The sequence below is a fragment of the Armigeres subalbatus genome, chromosome 3 (assembly GCF_024139115.2).
Source record: "Armigeres subalbatus isolate Guangzhou_Male chromosome 3, GZ_Asu_2, whole genome shotgun sequence".
In the NCBI taxonomy this organism is placed as follows: Eukaryota; Metazoa; Arthropoda; class Insecta; order Diptera; family Culicidae; genus Armigeres; species Armigeres subalbatus.
Window position 1 is genome coordinate 182,704,636 of NC_085141.1, and position 22,314 is coordinate 182,726,949.

Below are 22,314 nucleotides of genomic sequence, written 5' to 3' on the forward strand. Positions count from 1 at the left end.
AACAAATATAACAAAATTCCCAAAAACAAATGAGCATTTTATTTGAATAAACGGACAGTTTCGTTTTTCCCTTCTGCTTCTGGGCGGAATAACTCAGTCCCAACCATCCACATGGTTTTGACAGTTGAAGTACAGTTGTATTAGTGAACCCGGTGCGAAACCGTGAAACAACACAGGGCGAACCCGACAGCTTTGGAGTTGGAACTGGTACGAACCAGAGTCTATTATCACAGAGAAACAGACGTCTCACTCAACACATGTTCCATCGTTCACCCTTTCAAGGGTGGATTCAATTTTTTTTAGGTGGTCAATCGGCCACCGATGGCGCTTCCATCGGATTTGCTTGTGTTTGACGTTTGCACACTACCGCCATCTGGTTGCCGTTTGACCACACACACTGCATTTAGCACTGGGCGATAATGCTTCCGTGACGATGATTTTGATTGCATTTTGTTCTAAGTGAGACGTCTGTTTCTCTGTGCTATTATGGTCCAATGCACCGAGTTCATCATTGACGTTTGAGCGGTGCGCTGTTTACTTAGAATGAATACTTTTTCATTCATCGAGTTCATGCAAGTGTTCATTTTTAGTAAACAGCGCCCGTCTCAAACGTCATTGTGTTCATTCGGTGCATTGGACCATATAGAGTTGCGCAAAGAGAATCTTCTTACACTTATTCTGAATGATCCTCTTGTTATTGTGTTTGAAACTTTCATTTTTGTTCAACCCTTAAAGTGACTTCACGGGAGTGTTCACTTCTAAAGCTTTTTAATTCGATAACCAAGTCACCCACAGAGTGCAAACACGTGAGTTTCTTGTTGCTAGGTTAAAGTGCCCAATAGTGGACCCCCAACCAATAGTGGACCCTCCAGCCATTTTTGCATTATTACAGCACAATGTATACATTTTGCTATGAAATTCCAACGGGAGAACCTACCTTACAGTCCTATGATTTGATTCCATGCATTGGAAATGCTATGGGAAGAAAAACTTGATGATTTTTTACAATTCTACAAAATAAACACGAGAGTGTCCATTATAGGAATATTTTGGGGGGTCCATAATAGGCAACAAGAACGTCCCGAAACGAGACGTGAAAATCAAATGAAGTGTCGACTATAGGGAAGCAATTTCCTATTATGGACCCCCAGGGGGTCTACTATAGGGCGAAATCAGCCAGATTTTAAAATGTTAATTTCAACTAATAACGTCGTGTGTTTGAGTGTTTTATGTATGTATCGTAGGAGGAGACGCATAACTTGTTATTAGACATCAAGCAGAATTAATATGTTGAAAACTTCTACTCCTTATAACAGGAAGAGCAAAATTTCGCTACTAGGAGGTCCACTATTGGGCATTTTACCCTACTTTACTGGGGAGTGTATTGAAGTTTTTTTTTGAAGCTGTTTCTAGAACAAATCTAATACATTTCAATTCTTGCGTTTCAATTCGCCTTAATAATCATTAGGCGATATCAATACTTCCGCCTTACCAACAAGTATTTGTTTACTTTGCTCGATAGGTAGACGGTTTGACAGTTCAATAGGTAGATCTGCACGGACAGATAAATCAACCCAAACTTTGAGTTCAATATACGCACTATTGAGAATATCGCAGAAAAAATTTACCCAAATTTGGGTAGTTTTCCCTTTCTTTCCCATGTCAAAACTAGAGCAAGTTGTAAACACCTCACCGGGGTTGCTCAGCCCAATAACCCAAATTTGAGTAAATTCAATATTCTCTATTTTGGGTTGATCAAGGTCCGCTTTGGATAAATTAAACTCAGCTTTGGGTAAATTGTTTACATGGGATTAAAGGCAAACTACCTAGTGCCAGAAAAGTCATTTTACTCAAATTTGGGTTATTGGCCCAAACCACGGTTTTGAGTGCAAACAACTCACTTTTGGGTAGTTTTGGTTTTCAGTGTGGCTTCACTCTTTGAGTAACTCTATATATAATAGACTCTGGTACGAACCTAGTTCCAACTAGAGGCCTTGATAAGAGAAACGCGGATTGACATGTGCCGCAAATCGAACTTAAATCGGCTTAGATACTGAAAACGGCTAAGGCTGTGAACCATTCCACCGATTCGTTTAACTTTTAGTTAAAATTTGACACTTCGATGGGTATTTTCCCATCGTGGTTAGAATTTTACTCCAAAGCCGACTCATTTGAGTTTTGACAGATTGATAGTTATTCGGAACGAAATGGATTTGGTGCCAATTTTCTCGCGAACAAAGTTTAACTATTGAACTGTCAAATCTAACCATGCTCCAGAGCAGGGTTATTTATAACCATGGCGAAAAAACCATCGAACTGTCAAATTTTAACTAAAAGTTAAACGAATCGGTGGAATGGTTCACAGCCTAAATTCGATTTAATACCATTTACGAATGAACCAATTTTCAATGCATTTTTAATTTGTTATCAATTATATATGCAAATCAATGATAGATTATAAAATGTAATTGCTTTGTTTATTGGATTCTATTGTCATATGATGTAAACACATTTCATAGCGGTACGTAAAATTTTACCTGGATAAATCATTTCTTCCTTTTCATATGTTGTTCTTTAATGAATATGATTGGCTGCAGTGTTGGAAGAGTTACATTTTCTATCCGCGTTCCTCTTCCCGACTAGAAAGGCAAAACAAGATTATAACATGATTGTAACAACATCAGTTATTTATAACAACCGTTGAAATAATCGAGTTATGATAAATTATTATCACATTTTTTCATAACAAAATTATAACAGAATGAGTTATGTTTCATTGTTTTGTTAGAAAATTTAGTTATTTTAACAACATCCTGAACCAAGTTTATAACAGCCTATGTTAGAAAAACTGTTGAACTTAGTAACACAATATGATATAAATTTGTTAATCTCTCCTGATTGGGTTATCAAGGCCTCTAGGTCTAGTTCCAACCTGAGCGAATAAAAAAACGATTTGACAGCACTTAGGTTGGAGCTGGTTCCTCTCTCTCCAGTGCCTGCAAGTCCTCCTCGAGCATGGTTTAAGTCTCATGGCTATTAGGTATCAAATTCTGCCCAAAGGCACCACTTTGCGAGATATAGCAATTTGAAAAATTGTCCGTTTTTTGGCAAAATTATTCATTTTTATCAAATGTTTGACGGAATTACTTACTAAAAATGAGTAGTTTGGTATCACATTATACATTAATAATGTAACTTTATTTGAATTGGGTGTCAAACACATTTTACGTTACATTTTGAGGGGGGAGGGTTGGGGTATTTCCCACACAAAAAGCGTTACGAAGGGTCAGAGAAGGATCCAGGACATTACATTAACCGTATATGGCGCATTTGTACATAATTGATATGCCTTAAAAATCTAACCATAATGTATTGATTGAACAGTATGTTGAATGACCCCTTGCTACTATACCTTTTATTATTATAAAAGAACGTATTCTTAATTTTGACTAAGAATACGATCTTTTATAATAATTATAGCAAGGCGTTATTGCTTGCTATTACTAGCAAACACAACAAGTGAAAATGATCTGTCTCATTCAGTTTACTGGTAGACATAGTTTCTTTTCCATTGAATTATCTCTAGTCGCAATATCGCTTCTCGCTGATGACGAAATACCATCGGAAAGCAAAGTTGGTCGTCGAAAACTATGCTATGAAGATCAATCATTTAGATCAAAACGGTGAACGATAAGTAAAGCAGCAGAATGTTTCGAGAATAACACGAAACTGCCTTTGGATATCGCAAAGTATGTTGCTGCTAGAAATGGTGATAAGAAGGTGGTCGAAGAATTGAAATCCAGGGACCTTAATTCTCATTCTGATATAGTAGGTCCGAAAATGATGAAGCGGCCTTGGCACTTCTTTTGGACTGTGAGTTGACGAAAGAACAGTACACGAGAATCAGGAATGCAGCTCTGGTGCATGGTCATTCTTTTCTACCACCTTACCATCAAGTGAGAGATTGTAAAAAAACATTGCTGACCCGATAACATTCTGGTAAATGAGGTTGAAGCTAGTGTGTCCTTGCAGGATTTGATGAATTACACTGTCACTAGAGTTATTCGAAGTCAACAGGAGCATATTGGCAATCATGTAAACATGTTTGAGTCTCCAGAGGTGAACGCCAAGATGATTGTCATTTGAGGATTCGATGGCAGCTCGATTTCAGCAAGGCTGCACTTCAACTGACGATCATCACGAATCATCGCTGTTCATAACTTTGACGGTTCCTCTGCGATTAACTGCGGAGAGTGATACCGTTCTCTGGGTTAACCTAACGCCGCAATCAGTAAGATTTTGCAGGCCAAAATCTATAAAATTTGAAAAAGAATCGAAAGAACTCGAAAAACCAAAAGCGAAATAACAACCATGCTACAAATTTGGAGAAAAAACTCTAAACGTTGACTGTGAGTTTTAGTTGACGATATTGGATTGAAAAGCATCGCTTCATATTTCGAATGAAAAATCCAGTCCGAAATTACCATGCGAATCCAAAAATACTGAATCAAGGATGTAGTGTTCTGCACTTGTGGATACGTTTCCTTGAAGTCCTCACTCACATTTCTTACAAACTGGCCATCAAATCTAATCAAGCTAGAGGAGAAAAGAACAAAACTATTGTAGCAAATCGTAAGAAAGAAATAAAACAACGTTTTTGGAAGGGGCTGCATTTGCGGCTGGACTATCCTCGTCCATCTGGAGGCACCAGCACAACAGGTATTTATCGTGATTGGAGGAGTTGGACTTTAATTTCTTATTTTACGTTTTTAGCAGGACGTTGCTCGACGTGCATTCGCAGATTCTGTTCGTTTGACCGAAATACTGGAAGTTGACGTGCAATTAACGACAATCATGCAAGCAATTCTAATTTCACTTGCATGTCAGCAGCCAACAGATTCGACCAAATTTGACTAGCTATGCAAGGAAACAGCTGAACTGTACGTGGATAACTTGGGCACCTATTACTCCAAAGTTGCATACAATTTTAGTACACGGTGGAGATATATTGCGTAACATGCCTTTGCCTGGACAGATGTCGAAGAAGCTGCCGAGGCGAGAAATAAGTCTACCAGAGAATACCGGTTGCGACACGCTCGGTGATCATCTCGAGTAAACAACTTTGAAGATGTATTCTGCCGGTTCTTGGACACAAGTGACCCACTGATCTCTAGCATAAAGGTTCACCCAAACACACGCGATTCGACAGTTGCGACGCGATTCTATCGCTTGCCGACAGTGATTCTGTCGTCGGTAATATGGAAGAGTAAATACGACTAGTTGTCTGCGCGTGTTCAATTATTACTACTGTCGATAGAAGAGGAGTTCGATGTATTACATGACAATGCTAACGAAGATGATGATGATGAGATAATGTCATCTTTCTTTGACGAGCTTGATCAAATAGATATTATTAGCATAGAAGAGGACGAAGAAGATTTTAATTAATATGTATAGTTTGAATGAAAGGCCAAATAAATTGAAACCGATTTAGTTGATGCCCCGTCATTTCGTTTTTATCGAATCTATTGTATCATCCATTGCAATGGATTGGGAGTTCAAGTTACACCCAGTGATTTTTCACACCAGTAAGTAGAATTTTGGGGAATATGTGTTGCGTCCCTTTGTCTGTGATTTGAATAAACTTTCATATGCCCTTTATGATTTTATCCACCATCAAACAGGGTTATTGCAAACAAAAAGGTGACCGAATTCCAATGATTATCATAAATATAACAGCCCTGTTTGTCTGTCCGGTAACTAGCCAACCAGAGGCAGCACGCGGGGAAATTCTCACAAAAAATAAAATATTTGACACTTTCATTCTTTTTTACTATCAGATGCAGAAAACAAAACCAGTGACAATCTTAGACAACCAGACACAGCATTTGATGAAAAAAATAACGGACAACAGACGTTGAAAATTTTGATTGAAAAAAAAAACACTGCGTCCACAAATAAACTAGTTTTGTAGAATTTGCCAAAAATCGGCACTAAGCCGAAAATTGGCGCCACACCCATCTTCTTCTGATTGGCATTACATCCCCGCACTGGGACAGAGCCGCCTCACAGCTTAGTGTTCATTGAGCACTTCCACAGTTATAAACTGCGAGGTTTCTAAGCCAGGTTACCATTTTTGCATTCGTATATCATGAGGCTAGCACGATGATACTTTTATGCCCAGGGAAGTCGAGACAATTTCCAATCCGAAAATTGCCTAGACCGGCATCGGGAATCGAACCCAGCCACCCTCAGCATGGTCTTGCTTTGTAGCCGCGCGTCTTACCACACGGCTAAGGAGGGTGACACCATACTGAGGACCAAAAAAATTTTTTTTCTTGTTTTTACATGTTTCTATGACAAATAACACCGTTTCCTGTGGTTTATAGAATTTTGACCAAACTTACCTCCTTTTTTCCATTTGTGCTATGAAAGAATGTCCAGGTATTCATATAAGCTGTAAAGTATTAACTGGATTCAGTTCCTCAATTTGAGTTCAACATGCGATTACTAACTTTGACCTTGAGTAGGCCGAAGGAAGAGCTTTAATAACTGCTTGGCTATCAGAACAGAGGTGTTTTACTTTGCCCATAATGCATAGCTGCAATGAGGAATGCACTCCACACATGATGGCAAATATTCCCGCTTGAAAGACAGTGCAGTGTTTACCCAGTGAGTGGGACTGTTCCAATCATAGCTCACGTGAATAGACGCCTGCACCTGCTCTACCTTCGAGGAGGGAGCCACCAGTGTAACAAACAATGCTGTCCGACATACTTCTCTCCAAATAGCCAGATGTCCACTTATCCCGCGAGTGGAATTGTGTTGAAAATATCTTATAAGGAAAACTACTAACGCGTGTGTGATCACTTGGAGCAAAAACAATTTGGTCCCAATTAACCATAAGCGGTAACAACGAAGTACAGTGACTCTCAAAATTGAGCGTACACCATAGATTAGATGAATATATTCGAAAATTCCAAAGGAAATTTAATTGTTGGCTCGGTGGTTTTTAATGCATTTCAATATTCATCCCTTCCTTCAATGTATGCGTACATAAAATGGTTGAATTTTTTCCTAAAGTTCATTTATTTGAAAATAATCTCAAAATACGCCTATCAGATGTGACAAAATTGAGCGTACAGCTAATGTTTTTCTATAAAATTTCTTATTATAAACACGAATTATGTATTTTAAAATTGTTTTTTCATGATTATATTTATAATAATAAACATCCGCTACTTAAACATTCAATGTTTTGAAATTAAACCATGTTTTAATCAAAATGGCGAACAAGTAAGATGTATATACAATGTTATTTAACAATTCAATGCTGCTGGGCAAAATAGATGCTTTAAGATATGGATTTCACCGGCATCGTGTCTTATATATGATAGACAATCGAAATCGAGCGAGACCAGTGGCGTAGCCACGGGGGTGGTTTTGGGTACAAAACCCCCCCCAGAGACAAAATTTTGGAAAGAATTTTTTTTTTTCGAAAAAAAAATGTTCAGAAAACCCCCCCCCAGACCAATTTTCTGGCTACGCCACTGAGCGAGACATATGATAAATTTGGGAAAATTCAGTCGGTAAATGATGAAAACAGATGTAAACATACAAAGAAAACGACAAATGTTGGGAACGGCATATTTCAAATTAAGTATAACTTTATTTAAAAGTCGATGTATAGGTAGCTTATGAGCTCAGGACACTCATTAATAATAATATTACTAAAAGAGCAGCACACGGATACATTATAAGATGTCATATCATATTTGAAGACTCAGTCACCGTAGGAACAAATTTGGGTGAATCATTTAAATTCACCAAGATATCATTAAATAAGCTGCCAAACTCTTCAAAAAGTTTATTTTTACTCGCCACATGGATATCATCCAATTGCATCCTTTATGGTAACAGATCGTGGAGTTTAATCCAAATTTAATTATGAAATTACGGTGTGAGGCTGTATTTACAATATTTAATCAGAAGTGCTCTACGGGGTTGAAAAGCTGTTTTTATGTTCGGTACCTTAACATGCACCTTGTACTTTTAGAATTTGACTGTGAATGATTGGATTCAATAATATTACTCTTAATGAAATACCTGAGACAATAATCGAGTTTTAAAGCTTTAAAATTTAAGTTAAAGAAATTCTAAATTTGAATTATGTCATTCCTAACATTTGTCGTTTTCTCTGTATGTTTACATCTGTTTTCATCATTTACCGACTGAATTTTGACAAATTTATCGTATGTCTCACTCGATTTCGATTATCTATCATATATAGGATACTATGCCGGTGAAACATACAAATTAAAGCATTTATTTTGCCCACAGGCATTGAATTGTTAAAAAGCAATGTTCTTACTTCTCACTTGTTCGCCATTTTGACCAAAACATGGTTTAATTTCAAAACATTGAATGTTTAAGTAGCGGATGTTTATTATTATAAATATAATCATGAAAAAACAATATTAAAATACATTAATCGTGTTTATAATAAGAAATTTTTAGAAAAACATTAGCTGTACACTCAATTTTGTCACATCTAATAGACGTATTTTGAGATTATTTTCAAATAAATGAACTTTAGAGAAACAATTTCAACAATTTTATGTACGCATACATTGAAGGAAGGGATGAATATTGAAATGCATTAAAAACAACCGAGCTAACTATTGAATTTCCTTTGAAATTTTCGAATGTAGTCAACTAATCCATACTGTACGCTCAATTTTGAGAGTGACTGTATGTGTAGAACTGCGGTTCATAGGATTCTCTTCCATGAAACCAAGTACCTACAATCGATAAGTATTGGGAAAATTTTCTTATTTTAGATGTATGTGCATTGCACTATGGTCCAGGATTCAGATTTACGCGGAAAGATGCATTTTACGCCAAAACTATAATTTTTAGAAAAAACTGTTGTTCTACGAAATTGTTCGAAATAGTAAGGCCATCATTATGGTTTTACCAAAAAATAGGGTGGCCCATCATATAAAAAAAATTAGAAAATATTTTTTTTATTTCTCAGAATATTGACATGTTATGTTCTACAATGTTGTAGCGTAGCTTATTCCAATCAATTTTGCTAAAAAACTTTTCCTGTAGCTCTTAAGTTGGCTGATTTAGAGCAATTTTACCTAATTGGATTAGGGTGTACCTCAAAAAAACTGTATTTTTGATCTACTTTTTTTGTTTTACATTTCTCGAAAAAGTCGTCTTCAGGTGACTTTTAGAGCTCAAAAAAATGCAACTTTTGATGGGTGAATATGCTGAATATCTTTTTCCGATCAAATGTTATAATCGTTTTTCTGTCAAAATTACATTTTTTTCATAAGTTGATATCTCCGGTTAGGGCAGACCAAAAAAATATATTTACACAGCATTTGAAAGAAAAATTAATATTCTTTATTATGTCAAAAAATTGGGGATATGTTATTTTTTTATCTCAAGTTTTATCAATTTTACTAAAATCATTTTTTTTCAAATAAATTAATTTAACTCGACAACGGAAGAAGATACAGACGATATTCTTATAGCAAAACACGCGTTTTGAAAAGCCCCAAAAGTCTTCAGAAGATGACATTCGTGAGAAATGGAAAAATAAAAATCTACAGCTTAAACACTTTTTATAAATTTTATCATTATCGTCGTATTGCAAGATTTACCAGAAAAGATGCATTTTCGGTCTGAAGCATACTTTTAAGAAACAAAACTTGTTCTACAAAGTTGTTCTGGATACTTGGGCCTTTATTATAAAGTTACTGAAAAATAGGGTGGGCCATTTTATAAAAATGTGAATTTTTATTTTTTTTTATTTTACGGAAAATTTACATAAAATGTTCTACAAAGTTGTAGCGCAGCTTTTTCCCATCAACTTTGCTATATAAACTTTTTATGTAGCTCTCAAGCTCACTTGTTTAGAGTAATTTTACTTACCAAGATTAGGGTGTCCCTCAAAAAAGAATATTTATGATCTGCTCATTTCATTTTTCATTTCTCACGGATGTCACCTTCTTAAAACTTTTGAGGCTTTTTAAAACGCGTGTTTTTCTATAAGAATATCGTCTGTATCTTCTTCCGTTGTCGAGTTATATCAATTTATTTGAAAAAATATGATTTTAGTACAATTGGTGTAACTTGAGATAAAAAAATAACATATCCTTAATTTTTGACATAATAAAGAATATTAATTTCTCTTTCAGATGCCGTGTGAGTATATTTTTTTGGTCTGCCCTAACCGGAGATATCAACTTATGAAAAAAATGTAATTTTGACAGAAAAAAGATTATAACTTTTGATCGGAAAAAGATATTGAGCGTATTCACCCATCAAAAGTTGCATTTTTTTGAGCTCTAAAAGTCACCTGAAGACGACTTTTTCGAGAAATGTAAAACAAAAAAAGTAGATCAAAAATACAGTTTTTTTTGAGGTACACCCTAATCCAATTAGGTAAAATTGCTCTAAATCAGCCAACTTAAGAGCTACAGAAAAAGTTTTTTTAGCAAAATTGATTGGAATAAGCTGCGCTACAACTTTGTAGAACATAAATTGTCAATATTCTGAGAAATAAAAAAAATATTTTCTATTTTTTTTTATATGATGGGCCACCCTATTTTTTGGTAGAACCATAATGACGGCTTTACTATTTCGAACAATTTTGTAGAACAACAGCTTTTTCTAAAAAATATAGTTTTGGCGAAAAATGCATCTTTCCGCGTAAATCTGAATCCTGGACCATAGTGCATTGGGACCACGTCGAAGAGCACTTCGAGAGCAGCCGTGGAAGCCGAAGATAAGGCACCAGTAATTGCCATTGGGCACATTCTTTGAAGATGGCCTATTTCCACTTCATAAAACATCCATAAGCCAAAATTGGGCAGACAACTGTTGTGTAAATCCATTTGATATATTTGGGTTCAAGAGTCCAAGTTTTACCAAAAATTTGTCATCATTGGCCAAAAGCCATACAAGCCTTTGAATCGAGAGCTAGACCCAAATACCTTACCTGATCAGTTACATTGATTTCAGAACCAAAAAGATGTAATGGACGAATACCATTGCGGTTACGTTTTTTCGCGAAAAGAACAATAGATATTTCATTCGGATTACTCGAAAGGCCATATTGGCGACACTAACTTTCAATCACCTTAAGAAAGATTGAACGAAGTACTTAACAGAAGTTTCCACTGGAAAGTCATATAAATTTGTTAAGAAAATTATTTTGAGCTTTTTAGTGGAATGTCTTCACTTATCATAAGACGAGTTTGTACCATCAAGTGGTGGAATTAAATGGGATGGTACAAACTCGCCTTATGACAAGTCATATAAACTTTGAAAGCGTTCCAAATTACAGAATTGATCGAATATGGCTGAATGTTGTAAGGATTCACTCACAGCAAATCTTATTCAAAAAAAGCTATCCTTGAAAAATGGAAACATTTCGTTTTCCAATGGGCATGGTAAGAGTTATGAAAGTGAATAGTGTTACAGAGAAGAATTAAAAATCTACACAATTTTCTCATGAGACTCTATTTGCGTGAAAAACTGATTTGAATTTCATCAAAAAGGTAATTTATTTGTTTAGTTTTCGTACTCTATTCTTTATGTTTACTAATTTACCCCTAAACGATTAAATTGGCTCAGAGTATTAGAAACGTATACCGAGGAGTTATTTAATCTGGATTTGAGCCAGAACTTCAAAGCAACTGGACGAAGCCTTTACTGCGAAAGCCTTTAATGAGAACATTTATGAAATATGAATTATTCATTCGTACAACAGTAACGAAAACATCGCTCGTGGTACACAGCACGATCGAGCCTTCATGATCGTTCCAGTACCGCGCCTGCTAAACTGTTAAAAAACATTAAAACTTGGTTCAATCAAAGTTAATTGCCTATTTCCGGGGATTAAACCACCCGACTTGGACGTTAATTTACAATGTTATGAAAACTCATATGTGGATATGTACGTTATGTGGAAGATATTGATTTGGAAAATGTATTGGAGGTAGCCACTTTCCCTTCGATGGGACTCGAACCCATGACCCTACAGTACGCTAGACTGGTGCTTTAACCAACTAAGCTACGAAGGACCTGCGTACTGTAGGGTCATGGGTTCGAGCCCCATCGAAGGGAAAGTGGTTACCTCCAATACATTTTCCAAATTAATATCTTCCACATAACGTACATATCCACATATGAGTTTTCATAACATTGAAAATTAAAACTTGATTTTCTCAAAATTTCACCGATAGAATATTTTGATCTCATTAGAATTAGTACTAGAGCCCAATGATAACAGATCAGATGTTCATTTTAGTTCCATGATATTGTGATTACCGTGTATGCGTGATAGTCAAATTACTTCTTTGTCCAAACATTTTGATTTTCCGATCGAAATATTCGGCTAGATGACTTTCGGCCTAACGTGTTATTCGGCCAAGTGGCATTGGATCAAATGGCTTATGCGGAAACGTACACAATATAGTATGTCTATTTTGTCGCCGCTGAACTAAACTTTGTTCAAAGAGATCGTCTACAATATGCTCTCCTAAGTCCACTTAATTATTTTCCATTTACTCTGGAGTCACCCTGCATATTGGCTATTATACTATTCTATTCTGTAGTATGCGTAAAAGATTAACTGATGTGTAGAGAGGTAAGGCCATCGGCCCAGCTTATTTCCATAATGGGATTACAAAGGCATAAGTTTGTGAGCATTTACATTATGGTTTCAACCCTTGATGGCAGCCCACAATGTGGAGTGCCATCAAGGGTTTCAAATTCAACACAAATTCTCTCGGTACTCCTGGCTCGATGAATTATATCACTTACAGTGTGCCACAAGTATGGTTTTGGATTCCGAACCCACAACACTGCACACGTTGCATCCTAGGTCATTTACTATAGCATGTTCTAATGATTCCGATGAGCCATTTAGGCGGAATGATGCTAAGTGCATACTTTGGATATTTTTTGACACCAGAGTGGGTTGCACGGTGGTAATCGCCTCCCCATGGGAATGTGTGCTAATGAGCATAGCTTGTTTCTAACATCGAAAATATTTCACGTTTGCTTCAATCATGGGGCCATTTCTACGAAGCAGATAATTTGAGCCCGAAATTGGATTAAACCCAGATTGAGCTGCGCCAAATTGATGGTTTGGGGTGAATTCAATTTTAATCGCTGGCACAATGACATGAGATCTCACACATTCGAATGAGTGGAGAGAACGCGTCGCGTGGACTGACGGTGATAATCATCGGCCGCCACCAATTAGAACTCATGCTGGAGCACCCTTGCTGACAAACGCATGTATGACGATGATAGTGCGTTCTGGATTGATAACACTTGCTGTTCGCTGCTTGGTAGTTTGCTGCTACACGTTTTCCAGAAATTCGTTGCATTGTAGATGCAACGTGCACACTATGGATAGATTAGAGTGTGTTGCGCGGCGAAGCAAGGGTGCTAAAATTTCAAGGACATTGGTGTAGCAAGGCTTAAAAATGCATGAATTAAACGATAGAGAATGTTTTCCATCACATAGAATAATAGTTTCCTAGCGTGGAAGCGTAAGAATAGAAACTGGTGACGACCAGAGCTATGTTTGTCGCCCCTTCCCAGATGTCAACTCACTATTTCGTAGCCCATCTTCTCAAAGTTACGTGCCATAACATCAACGTCATCGGCAAAGCCAAGTAGCTTGGTGGTCTTTGTGAAAATGGTACCACTCCGGTCAATCCCTTCCCTTCGTATTATCCTCTTCAAAGCTTTGTCAAATATCAGGAACGAAAGTCAATCACTTTGCCGTAACTCTCTGCGCGTTTCATAGGGACCTTAGGGCGTCCCTGAGACTCTTAATACGCACATCACTCGACCCATCATCGGCTTGACCAACCGTGTCGGTTTATACAGAAAACCATGTTCTTCTATAATTTTTGTTAGCTGGTCTTGATCGAATGGGTCATATGGGGCGCTTTAAAGTCGACGAATAGATGATGTGTAGGGGTATACCCCGTTAGGCATAAGTACGTTAGGCATAAAGACGTTAGGCATAAGTACGTTAGGCATCATGGACGTTAGGCATGACGGACGATAGGCATAATGTACGTTAGGCACAATGGACGTTAGGCATAAAATGACACAAAGAACAGTCTATGATATGAAGAAGGCAGAATTATGCCAAGCGTCCATTATGCTTAACGTACATTATGCCAATCGTCCGTTATGCCTAACGTCCATTATGCCTAACGTACTTATGAGTATTGTCCTTATGCCTAACGTCGCGAACCCCTTAAAGTGAGCGTACCGCAAGCAATACCGCAAAAAACAATCGGTGAAGAAATCATGAAGCCAAGGTGGCGAAACGCTTCCAGGGCCATCGAGCGAAGGGATTGAATGGGAATTCGCGGAAGATCTATCTTTTCTCCCAGATGTTTTGCGGAACCGATTGTAAGTAGTGTTCTAAGTGTTTGTCTAATCGTGGACTATTTTTAGGGGTTGTTATGATTTCAATATTATCGTTAAACACGTTCGATAAGCCACCTAAAGTCGCCCGAATCTGTTACCATCATGCGCAAACTTTTTTCTCAGGATGGGCACGAACGACTTTAAGTAGTTCATTTAACGGAATAAGAACTACCATCCCAACATACATTTTTAGCTGTATGCTAATGTTCAGCAGCTGTTTTGTCTGTATAAACTTTTACTGTTTGGTTGTTTATGGGGACATGTAACAGCTATGTAACAGCTATGATTTGGATTTGGACGCTAATCCTTTTTTTAGGATGTTTACGACAAGAGGACAAAATAATTCCGAAATCGATTTGGAAAGAACAAATGACGATACTGCTGACAGATCTAACACAACTTATTTTTATAAAATTTATACGTATTATAAAATGTAACGAGAAAAGCACATAAGATAGATCAAAATTACACTTTAGAGAGATAGATTCAGTTGTTTCCGTTTATTACACATTTATTTGCTATCATCTGAATGCATTGTAGCAGCTTCTGAAAAAAAAAACGATTTAGAAATTTTATGGAAAACTTGGAGAAAAACCCAGATTTATCCACCTGGCGATGATGCCTTTCTTGTGCAAAGAAAAACGAAAAACATGTTTTAAATTTTTTTATCTTCGTAAAAAGTTCTTAGTTAAAATTGACATTCTTATATTTTTTCAGCAAATCCATCCAACTGAGCGCAATAATAAGGCATCGAAGGAAGACAGCACTCAAACAAATGCCGATTATTGACCAAAACATTTTAATACCCAAAGCTTACTTAGTATATCTACCGAATGCTGCAGCAGCTTCCACCAAGTGCTGTGGAAGATGCCTTGTTTGAAATAACAACTCTGCTTTATGACAACATTAAACAAAACCGTTCTGGGGCACAACCATGATACATAATTTCTGTTTTGATTCCTGACAATGTTTGGAAAATGATTTGAAAAATAAATGGAAAGTTATGGAATTTTATAACGTGTATTTATTTTTACGAACAAATTCAACTGACAATCTTCTTAACTACGAACTGTACATTAATCAAGATTTATTACAAATTCCTATTCATTTAAACGACATACGTTGCACGATACTACCAGGGTAATTCGCCTATGTTGGAGTTCACTTAGTTAATCAGTACGTTTCGGAAATATTTGACATAATCCGAGCTCCTACCTGCAGTTGCGTTTTGATAGGATGAATTAAACAGAGAATCAGAAGCGATTCGGCTACGCCAGGCTCCTTCAGTAATTATTCCATCTTCAATCATGATGTCCAAATAGCCTGCTGGCCAGTAGATACCATACTTCTGGTCTAACAGAAAGTTGTGCAATAGAGGCATTCCACGGGGGCATGTCAGTCGATCCTGAGCGACCATTTCGAAAATATTTGAAACTCTGCACAGTTTTTCAATTTCATCTAAATCGTCATTTTTCGATATCAAATCTTCATATTGAGTCACGACTAACTTTTCAAAAGGGTGTAAAAAGCTGCACAGCAAAAACGGAATGTTCGATTGTTATGATTTTTTCAGCAAAGTTAGACAACTAAATGGTGATTCTTAAGAAAATGTGCACAGTAAAAAAAATTTTTTTTTCCTTTAAAAATATCATTTTTGTCACAAAAACTCAAATATCTCAAAACCCTATCTTTTTCGAACGTAATTTTTTAGGAAAACGGTCCATTATATTAGCTATCTACCATAAAAATTTGGTGATGGTAAACTAATAAACAAAAAAGTTATGACATTTCAAACATTTCACAATTTTCACATTTAGTAAAAAAATTTTTTCTGTGTAAGTTATTTCGAGAATTGCAGTTTGATGCAGATTTTATTGTTAAGGGACGTGATTTAAACAAGTTGTTTTCATGATATTTTGATTTAATTATTCATAGCATCTATAAGAAACTTAGACACGATCCAGTGTTGTGATCAAAAGTATTGATAGTGTCATAATTTTCATTGCACGTGACTGGCGAAAAATTCTTTTAATAGTGTTGAAACCTGTTGATATTAACGTTGATAGAAACATATCAGAAATGTTATTTTTAAGACAAAAGCTGCAAAATCAAAGATTTATATACACGTGTACGTCTATAGTTTACCTGCAAAAAATATACCTCTTAGAGAATAGACTTTATGATCGGGAGGAAACGGGTATCTTCAACAACAACAAATGCATGATAGGTACATACCATGACAATGCTCACGAAAAAGCAAAAAATTACTACTACTAAGGTTGTTAAAGATCTTATAGTAATTTTTTCTTCAGTCAAGCAAATGACACCAAACTAGTCAGTAAAAACTTAAAAGTGATTTTGTTTATTGAAATATTACGAACAACATGAGTAGCCGCTTTCTCAACTGTTGTAGGCCGTTTGATGGAAAAAGTGTTCAAAAGAGTTACGAAATCTCACCGAAAGCACCATAGATAAACTGAAAGCGACTGGTTATGCTCCAATGTCCACATTGAATACAAATTTACGCATTTGCACGTCCTGCCGTCTAAACGTTGACAAAAGAGCAATCTGTATATCATCGGTTGAGCAGAGCGCAGGAAGTTCGAAAACGACAGCAACTGAGGAATTGCCAGATGTATCGACAACAACTGAGGAATTACCAGAAGTATTAAGTGCTGAGAGCCTTGCCACCGTACCATCAGCGAAATCTGTTTCAACAAATCAATCGGAAGATGAGTGTATCCAAAAGGTCAACATCGAACGCTTTAACGAGGGCATAGCTGGGATAAAAGTGACTCCGATTAAATGGAGTAAGATGGACTACGTTTATTACCCGGAGAAAAATACCGTGAAATAAACGAAGCTGTACGAAGAAACCTCTTCAAATTAGGACCTGATGATGTGGAAAATACAGACTACGATGAGGTAATTATAAATATGAAGGAAAGGTTCTCGAATGCAGCCACGACAAGGAAAGAAAAATTATTGATTTTGTCGATGCTGCCAAGTTCGTGGTCTATTCAGGATGCCATTGATGAGTTCAAAACCAATAGAAATACAGTAAAAGAGGCAAAACAATTGAAGAATAACTGTCTTTCAACCAAAAATACTAGGTCTAGTACTGCATTAACAGATGAGACAAAAGAAATAGTAGTTCAATATTTTGAAGATGATGAAGTAAGTCGAGCTATGCCTGGTCAAAAAGATTATGTATCAGTAAAAAAAGATGGAAAGCGTCAAGCAATCCAAAAACGATTAATGATGACGACTTTGAAAGAAGCGTACACACGCTTCAAGGAAATTCACGATAATATTAAAATAGGTTTTTCCTCATTTGCAAGCCTTCGGCCAAGGCAATGTAAGCTTCTTTCCAATTCAGGAACACATAATGTGTGTGTGAGAATATTAATCTTATTTTACATAGTTTGAAAAGAATCAATTTAACAAAGGATATTAAAATGTTAACTGGTAGTCTTTTGTGTGAAAATACAACATCAAATTGCTATCTACGATCTTGTTCGGATTGTCCAGATTCTTCATCATTGGAAAATACTTTATTCGCTGAGTTTGAAGAAAAATATATTGATCAGTTATCATTTGAGCAATGGGTGACCACGGATAGGTGTGACATAGAAACTATTGTAAAACCTGTAGATGAGTTTGTGTCATATTTTGCTTGAAATTAGAAAGTTTATTCCCTCACGATTTCATTAAAACAGAACAATCCAGCTTTTTAAAAATACGAAAAATACATTACAAAATGGTGAATTTTTAGTCATTTGTGATTTTCTGAAAATTACAGCTTTGTATTGCAAGATGAAGTGCAGTCCCATCACTGGAACGTACAACAAGCTACAATTCATCCATTCGTTATTTATTTTAATGGAAGTACGCAAATTGAACACTTAAGTTTTATTATAATTTCCGAAGATTTAAGACACGATTCAGTATCCGTAAACTTGTTCATTGAAAAAATGATTAACTTTTACGCGTTGATAGGCATAAAGAAGTCAAAAGATATATTTCATGTCTGATGGAGCAGCGTCGCAGTACAAAAATCGTAAGAATTTTTCGAGCCTATGTCAATTTAAATCAATGTACGGAATTGATGCAGAATGGCATTTTTGCTACATCACATGGCAAAGGTCCTTGTGATGCTATTGGAGGAACAATAAAGCGCATGGCCACAAGAGCAAGTTTAGCCAAAGAACGTGAGCATCCAATTAAAACTGCGAAAGAACTGATTGGGCAAATCGTAGAAAAGAAAAAGATTTAACCAAATTATCATTTTGTTTTACTACTACTGAAGAGTACGAAATAAAGGCTTCAGAGCTCAGCGAGCAATTTAATAACGCGAAAACGATCCAAGGAACCCAAAAATTTCACTGTTTCATTCCATTGTCGGAAAATAAAATTAAAGCAAAACTATACTCAAACTGTGCTGATAATAATTCAAAAGTGTTCGATATTTTAAAAATTTGAATAAAAATAAATAAAAAATAAGTATTAATAAACTGTTTTCATGATATCATAACCCATACCAAAATTCAAACCCAAAACTCTTAGAGTTTCTATAACAACATTGTGTAACTGCCACATTTAATTTAATACTTAGGATAATATAATTTCATTATATAATTAATTCATTTTTATTTATTTATACATATAATATTTATACATATAATATACATAATATCGATGAATACATAAATATGGAATATCATACAAACTTGTTTAACTCACGCAAGGCCCTTAACAATAAAATCAGCATCAAACTGCGATTCTTGAAAAAAAAAATACACGGAAATTTTTTATTGTTTACTATATGTGAAAATTGTGAAATGTTTGAAATGTCATAACTTTTTGTTTATTAGTTTACCATCACCAAATTTTTATGGTAGATAGCTAATATAATGGACCGTTTTCCTAAAAAATTACGTTCGAAAAAAGATAGGGTTTTGAGATATTTGAGTTTTGTGACAAAATTATATTTTTAAAGGCAAAAAAAAATTTTTTTTACTGTGCACATTTTCTTAAGAATCACCATTTAGTTGTCTAACTTTGCTGAAAAAATCATAACAATCGAACATTCCGTTTTGCTGTGCAGCTTTTAAATATTTTTGAACCATTTTCTCATACACCCTTTTGAAAAGTTAGTCGTGACTCAATATGAAGATTTGATATCGAAAAATGACGATCTAGATGAAATTGAAAAACTGTGCAAAGTTTCAACTCAATAGAAAATCATGAATTAAATTTTTTTTAAATTTTGATGCTGTTGCTTGGAATCGCTCAATAGACAGTTAGCGACAGTAATTTTGTGGGCTCTGTCCTTGGTTACAGCACAGCGTTTTTTTTCAGGCAAGTCCATTTTGAACATAGAAGCCCAAACGCATTTTCTACGATGCTTGCTCGGCTAAGACAGTAATTGAAGACAAGTTCCTCTGCTGTTAAATTATGCTTGCTGAAAGGTTTAATAATACGTTTGCATAGAGGGAAAGTGCCATCAGCCACATACAAGAATGCAAGCTCAATACGATTCACCATTGTATTAGAAGGGAATGAGAGCCGATTATATAACACATTACGTCCAAATTCGGAATTCCTGAATATGTTGCAATCTCCGTCGCTTCCATATTATCCAACATGTTGTAACAGCCCCACCTTACTATTATTGTACAAATATAGAGATACACACTCTTCATGTAACCAATAACAAATCAAAATAATTCACGTTCTCTGTTGGTGCCCTGAGAGAGAGACGGCTAGGTGGTTCCTATTACGGGATAAGACAAAGTTTCATAAGAGATTTCGGTCCATCAGTCAAATCCCGCAAATATGGTAGAATCAATTAGTGCCTAGAGATGTCGTAAAATCCCGATTAATCGATTAGTTACTAATCGATTACTCTTGATTCTTGTCGATTATTGAATCGATTAATCATTGTATAGTAATCGATTCAAAATTAATCGATTATCACAACGATGAATTGATTAATCGAAATAATCAATTAATTTTCGACATCCTTATGATGTCGTAAAATTCTGATTAATCGATTAGTAACTAATCGATTACTCACGATTCATCTCGATTATTGAATCGATTAATCGTTGGGTAATAATCGATTCAAAATTAATCGATTATCACAACGATGAATCGATTAATCGAAGTAATCGATTAATTTGCGACATCTCTATTAGTGCCATTTGGCATCAACGATTCGAGTCTGGAGCAAACTTGGGACAAATCAATTTATTGCCTACTTTCAGGCTTTCTCTTGGATCAAGACACAGAATCAACAATCAAAACAGACACTATGTAGCACAAGTGATTGATCGACAAGTGACAAGACAAGTGGGCTTGATCGAATATTAACATATGTGAACCGATAGGAAGCATCACATATTGCTAAGAACGCCAGCGAACGAAAACCCTGTAAAGTGAAAAATATATTAACCAATTTAGAGGTTTTACGTTTAACATATTTTTGAAAACGAAAAAAAGTAAGACCTTAATCCACTGTGGAACAAAATGTTATACTTAAAGAGATTTTCACAATTTTTCGTAAACATTGAACACATGATCCAGTTGAATCACATTAGAACCTTAATAGAATTTCATTGGCTCATACCGTAATTAATTATATGTTCGTGATAGTATATATGACCTTCAAGAACCTTTGTTCTAAAAATTGGCAGAAAATTATAACTTTCCCAATATTTTTTTTACAATTTACACATTACCTTGTAGTTATAGAAAACGCTGCCCGGATTCGGAGGAGCTCTAATAGAAACATGTTTTCCATCAATAGCCCCAATGCAGTTTGGAAAGTTCCATCTTAAATTGTATCCATTTGCTACTTTCAAAAATGATTCTTGATTCGCTGTTGAGAGCACAGAATGGCATAACATACTTGATCGATAATCGTTCCCATGTGTTGTTTGCTAACTCTGTAGCATGATGATAAGTAAGTCGTAATGTGTAAAGTTTTTCATAATAATTTTGATTTAGTTTGACAGGAATGGTTTCGATATTGATAAGAAAATTATTTTGAGCTTTTTAGTGGAATGTACCTGTCATAAGACGAGTTTATACAATCCCATTGAATTCCACCACTTAATTGTATCTTGACAGATACGTATTTCGACCTCAACAGTAAGGCCGTCTTCAGTGTCTCGTACTTGACTCGTACGACTCGAAGTCGAGTCAAGTACGAGACACTGAAGACGGCCTTACTGTTGAGGTCGAAATACGTATCTGTCAAGATACAATTAAGTGGTGGAATTCAATGGGATTGTATAAACTCGTCTTATGACAGGTGATGGTTTCGATAGTTTGACTCATTTGCAAATAGCTTTTTTCAGAAGCTCTATAATTTTTCACAACTTTGTCTAACAGTATGTACATTGGACGAATTACAATAACAGCAACATGAGAGTGCCAGTAACGTTTTATATACAAAATGATTTTAAATTAATTATCGTCTAGGATATAAAGCATTACTGGCGCTCTTACGCTGTAGCTATTGGCATTGATGAATGTGTTGTTAGACAAATTTGTAGCAAAAGTATAGAGCTGCAAGTTCATTGAATATCACACCACTCAAAATTTTTTGTTGCTTTCCCAATTAAGGAGAATAGTGATTCAAAGGCTTGTACATTTTGAAGTTCGATTCGTAGGTTTTGTAAACTAGACGTGATACACTTTATGTCCGCACTCTAGTTTACGTCCTTTCGCTCCCACACTTACTTACTTACTTACTTATGGGTCCTCTACACCTCCTGTGGTGCAAAGGGCCGACTTGAAAGTTCTCCATCCTGAGCGTTGCCCTACTAT

General features: G+C 35.8%; 2 pseudogenes; one reads left to right on the forward strand and one right to left on the reverse strand.

Moving 5' to 3' along the window:
* The first annotated feature begins 4,153 nt into the window (after positions 1-4,153).
* On the forward strand, positions 4,154-15,416 carry LOC134222167 (uncharacterized; annotated as a pseudogene).
* A 4,399-nt stretch (positions 15,417-19,815) lies between these two features.
* On the reverse strand, positions 19,816-21,445 carry LOC134222168 (putative nuclease HARBI1; annotated as a pseudogene).
* Between the last annotated feature and the right edge of the window lie 869 nt (positions 21,446-22,314).